Genomic DNA, 6,044 nt, shown 5'->3' with positions numbered 1-6,044 from the left:
GGTGGGGGGAGGCAGGGCTGGACGGACAGACAGACAGACAGGGCTGAGGTGGTGGAGGGGAGGGTGGGACGGCGGAGACACCTTATTCCGGAGGTGGGGGAGAAGGAGCCGAGTTCCTAGCTGGGAGCAAAGTTGCAGCCTGAGGGCGGAGTAGAGGTGGCGGGGAAGGGGGTGCAGCTGAAGGGATGAGCCCGGGGTCCCGCTTTGGGGGTTGGCGTGGGGGGGGCGGAAGGAGAGTGTGGCGACTCCCCCCCTTTGGCGTTTCCTTGCCTGGGGATTTTAATTTTAATTTTGTTGTTGTTGTTGTTTTAAACGCACACCACCAACTATAGCGAAACTCCGTCCTCCCAAACCCCTGTCGCCGAGTCCGGGAGGCTCCCGGGCCGTTGAATCGAGGAAAAACGGCTCCGGCGCTGGGCGGGGGCTGCCGCCGCGGCCCGGCCCGGCCCGTCCGGCCCCGGGGAGGTCGGGGGAGCCCGGGAAGGTGGCGGCGGGCCCCGCTCACGTCGGCGGAAGCACGCTCCGCTCTGCCCTTGTAAATATTTGTCAGGAAGCAGTTGCCAAAGAAAGTATCTCGTTATGCAATTTATTATTATTATTTTTTTTTAATGGAAGAAGCTAGCTTCCCCTCCCGCCACACACACACACACCTCCTCCTCCTCCTCGCCCGCCGCTTGTCCTTTAGCGAGCCTTAAAAACAGGAAAATATTATGAATTGCACAAGGTTTTTCGCGGCGTGCGAAGGCACCTATGTGGCAGCCTCTCCGTCGGCGTGCACGGGCTTGCACAGCGAAATGTTTTAACAGACTTTGTGCGTGTACCGGCTTGCGCTGGCAAAGTGTGTTTAACGTACCGGGGGAAAAAAAAAAAAATACACGCACACACCCCTCCCTACATGAAACAAGGACATTATATACCAACGTGTTTATGTAAAACATCCGTTGGTAGGGAAAGACGGCTTTTTAATTTTTTTTTTTTCCCCTTCCCCCTCCATATAAATTTGCTTTGGCACAGGGGATGCTGGCGGTCGAAGTTTTGGTCCTGCGCTGGAGGGCTTCCTGCAGCCTCTCCTTCCCCACTAGCCCCCAGTTTCTGTGGTTCTTGCAGCGTGGTTCACAGAGGGGCCACCTTTGTAACCTGTTTTTTTCACTGGTAATACTGTTTTAAACGGGCTCTGAGTTTCTACTCAGGAAGTTACACTTAAAGATTTTTTTTTTTCCCCGTTGATTTATTCAGTAATATGTAGTGTAGACTAAAGGAGCCTCTTCCACAGCGCTACTTGATTTTCATGTCTACGGCTTTTATTTTTGAATCGGTGCTTTTTAAAACAGGGGATTTTTCCCTGTGGAGGGAAAAAAAAATTATGTAGGGCTTGCTGCACACAAAAGGCACCCCAACAGGCAACCCCCACAAGATGGACCTGGCATGGGTGGCAGGGAGCCGCAACCCAGCAGGGCAAGTGCAAGGGAGGAGTCCTGAGTCTGCGGGTTAGCTGTCACTACTGAAATGGCTCTAGGAAGCCAGTGTTGATAAAAAAAATCCTTATTTCCTCCCTGCTCCCCCCTGCTGTCGTAGGGCATGTAGCAATCGTCCACCCACTAGCCTCCTTGCGCGGTGGGCAACTCCAGGTCTCCGTGAGTAAGGAAATGAAGTGGCACCTGCACAACCCTGAAGTAGGAGGTTCAAGAAACACAGCTTTCCTTGTCACGCTGTTTTCTTTTAGGACAGTTGCCTGTTTTAACAAAAGGAAGGCAAGAACAAGGTCAACCGTCGGCGAGAGTTGGCAAAGCAAATCCTGCCCGATCAGGGACGGTGGGCTGTGAATGCTCATCACCTTGCAGGGGATTTACTTGGTGCAGCTATGAGCAGAAGGATCTTGCTGTTTGTGACACTGGAAGTTTGATTCCAATTTATGATAAGAGTCAGAGAAGAATTCCTGGAGATTGGTTTGGGCATTAAAAAAAAAAAGAAAAGGGTGTGGGAGGAAGAGTTAATTTCTTTGTCCACCTCCATTTCTCAGCTGCCTTCCTCTACAACCTTGGGAAAATCTGCTCTGCCTTGGTTTCACCCTCTGTAAAATGGGGATAGTAATAATGACAGACCCCTCCTTTTAGATCCCTGGATCAAAGGTACTATATAAGTTCAAAGTGCTGTTTCTATAGGGCATTATTGCCAAATTCACTATAAGCAATTCCATTGGGTACTTGATAACAACAGTAGAATCAGTCAAACGCCCTTGATGCATTGCATGGTCCCAGATACCTTTCAGAGCCTCTTTGTGTGCCATCCCACCCCCTGAGGTCTGCAGGGATGGGGCTTTTGGAGCCTGGATTTTGCAGGAGCAGGAGGGGTACAGTCCGTGTCTTTGCTTCTGGCCCCTGAACTATGGACCGCTTTTCTTTTTGACCTGACGAGGACAACTGGAACTAGCCCTTTAAAAAACAGGTTTAAAATGTACAACTTAAATATATATATATGTTAAAATTTCATAAGGCCTTTAGCACATAATGCTAAACTCTTATTGATTTTTGGTTGTTTTACTCTTGGATGGTTTGTTGTCATTTTAATCTGTATTTGTCTCACTGCAAAGTGGTTCAGATGCTTTTGGATCTACATACACTGCTAATAGAAATTTAGTTCATATTAGCTTTGCAATTTTATAGTTATTAGGTAGCTAACCGTTTTCTAAAATGTCACCTTTTTAAAAAAAGCCTACCCCAGGAAAACTAGTATCTTAATAGCTGGAAGTGTTACAATTACAATTAACTTGTTATACTGGTCTTTCAATTATAAAAATGTTTCTAAAATGCATTTTGTGTTTCTAATTTTTCTAAGTGTGGTGTGCTATGGTCCACTATGAAAACAAGAAGAGTACGTGTCGTATCAGATATTACAGTGCGGGGCTTCATGAGTAAATTCACAGTCAGGTTCTGTTCCTACTTTTCTTTTTTCTTCCCTCAGGAAGCACTGAGTGTGTATATGCAGCTTTAGAAGTTTCCTTGGAGCTCTTTTATACTTTAATAGGTTTGTTTTGGTGGCTGTTTGCTAGACGAGTATGCTGCAGACATATTTTTTTTCAAAAGGTCAAGCAGTCTCCTAACATGTCCATTGTGTATCACCGCAGTAAGAAATCCTCAGTGCAAAGGAGAGCTTCATGGTTAAATTTTAAAAGATAATGATTTAAATCTTTTTGTTAGCCTCTTTTTTTTTACATCCTTAGCACTGCTTTTGGAGAGTCAACTTTTAACACGGTAGAAAGCAGGAAGCCCATTAATTAAAAATAACAAACAGCTAAAGGTAAACTTAGCTGGTCACCTTTCCTTCTGAAATCCTGGCATTTAGCTGTGCTTGTAAGGAACATAGCAACGAATGAGTAGCCATAGCACTAATACAAGGACAAAGCAAAATTACCAGTTAAGGGAATATCTAGGGCTCTGGGCCTGAATCTTTGATTTCCCATATGGATCTTAAAAACGTATGCATAATTGGCTTCTAACCATGCATATTCTAGGAACATATTCAAGAATCAACTACAGATATTTTTTCAGATACTGACTAAATATATAGTCACTTGTCAGCAAAAAAAAAAAAAAGTCATTCTGATCCTTTTGAAAAAAAAAAAAAAAAGAAAAAAAAGAAAAGAAATCTTCCAGGGAAGCAAAGTTGTAGTATATTAAAAAAGTCACATATTTTCACTTTCATACAGGAGTGAAGGGGAAAAGAGAGGAGGTGCTTGCAGGATTTAAGCATTATTTGAGATACAGGACTAATCAATGTAACTTCTGCCTCATACTTGAGACCTACAGTTTATTAACACACATCAAAATCTTTGCTGTGTTAAAGCAAATAGCTGTACTGTTCGGGCTCAGTTTCAGTGAAAAAAAAAATTGTTCTTTATGGACCAAGAGAAAGAGAATTAGCCAAACTCAAAATATTAGTGAGATTTCACTTTTCTCAAGAATTATGAAAAAAAAAAATATGCGAGTGTGTAACTCTGGATCATTTTGGAGGAAAGGAAGACCCTAAAAATTATTAATAAATTAGTATAGAAGATACCAACAAAACATCTTGTCAACTGGTTGGAATGACATATATTGGAGAAGTCTATAAATGTTTCAGCCATCGGAAACAGAATTGTCATTGGCCACCAATTTGATTTTAAAAAATTAAAAAGTTATTCTTTCCTTCAGTGTTCCTAGCTTGGATGTATGCAATATGCCTTAGTGTTTCCACCTTTAATTCAGTACACGTGAATGCTTGCAACAGTTTAACTTTATATATCAGGTACATTGCAGAAACTGAAAAAAGTCTCCAGCTGATTAAGCAGCTGAGGCATTACTCATCAGAATATCTGATTACTGGCATATTAAGCAGTGGAACAGAATAAACATGAAGCATTGCATCTCCCAATACATATATTTTAATTACTCCTAACCAAACAAATCTCAAGATGGCTTTACGTTAAAAATTTATTGCATGGTCATGTAAACAGAAATCCACAATTATTGATCCTTTTCAAAACGTTGTCATTATCAAGTATGCCACAGCACCTAAGTTTTCCTTTCAAATGTCTCTGCGTGCCTGTCTCTTAATGATTATGGGTCTCGTACTCCTCGTTTAAAACAATTGCAATGGTTATGTTCAGGCACCCTGGCAGAAAAGCCAGCCAGAAACACAGGCAAACAATAACAGTCCCAGAGGTGTGACCCTACCTTCTTCTGCCCTAATCAAACTCCCATCCACATGAACCCCTGATTTCTCAGAGTTGTAACCCTTTAATTGTCGATACTCTAAATATATAGCTGTACTCCTATAGAAAGCTGTCTTTTAAAAGGTAGTTGATATATAAATTTTACCTTTTTCTTTCGATAGCTTTAGGCCAGATTTCCTTATTCTGAGTAATTGATTCTAATACGTAATCTTAAAACATAAGATAGTAAATTATTAAGACCTGATTTTTCTGTTCAGACCACCCTTTCTTAATTAATGTGCAGTCTGAAAAGACGAGAGTATCAGGATGGGAGTTTCATTTGAACAAGGGCTTCGGATTTTCCTTATGCCACAGAAAAATTTCCTCTTCCCGTTCTAGCCGAAACCCCCAAGCAGCTGTAAAAACCTCTTGCTATCTAGACGCTTGGCTCCCTTAATGCAGTCCAGTCATCTTAAGAATCCACTGGTCAAATGAATTTCAATGACTGGTAATCAAAATTTTCCTTAAAGCCTGCAGCGTGGAGGTAGTAGTTGTAGCATTTATGCAGTTTTGGCAAGGAAATACTTGTATTTCTTAACATCTTGGTTCTCGATTTCTCACCCGCATGAAATATGGGTAACACCATACTCCGGGCGTATTTACAGACATCGTTGAAGAAAGGGTAGGAGCGATGGAGACAACAGCTAGAAACTCCCAACGCCACAACGTGATTACAGTATGTTTTCCTTTCCTTGTTCTTTCAATTCACAGTAAATTTCATTCCAGCTCTTAGAAATCATCATTATTTCCCCCTTTTTATTTCAAAATGGTTGCATATTTTTCATTCACGAAAAGGTTAAAGGCGTTTCCCCATCGCAGGAGGGATTATCTTACCAGAGGATTCTGGGACTGCAGATGTATACTGCGGCAAAATCCTAAATTCATCGGCAAAAAAAAATCATTTCCAGACCCCAGCTGCTAAAAATAATAGAATTATAGTAAATCATTGATAAGATTAAAACATAAAGCCATTTTTGCGTTCCAAAGTGCTCTAAAACCTGAGTCTTTTCTCTTAATTCATTTCTTAAATAATGCAAATTTTAAAGTAGCTTTTCTATCCCAAGCACGCAGCGCCATGAAATCGATAATTTTTGATCTTTTGGTTAGTAGGCAACATGGTGAGCTATTGCAGTGACTGCAGGCAGCAGACATGTTCTTGTCAGCTAAAAATTTTCATATTGTTTTTGAGTCCATGGAGATTTGCGGATGGGATACAGCCAGTTATAGCTTCAGCTTGCACTTTGCTAGGGGGACGTAAACCAGCACTCTTTTAGATGCGCGTGTAGATATAGAT

This window comes from Chlamydotis macqueenii, chromosome 2 (assembly GCF_036417535.1).
Source record: "Chlamydotis macqueenii isolate bChlMac1 chromosome 2, bChlMac1.mat, whole genome shotgun sequence".
Taxonomy (NCBI): domain Eukaryota; kingdom Metazoa; phylum Chordata; class Aves; order Otidiformes; family Otididae; genus Chlamydotis; species Chlamydotis macqueenii.
Note: the sequence above shows the minus strand (reverse complement) of the source record.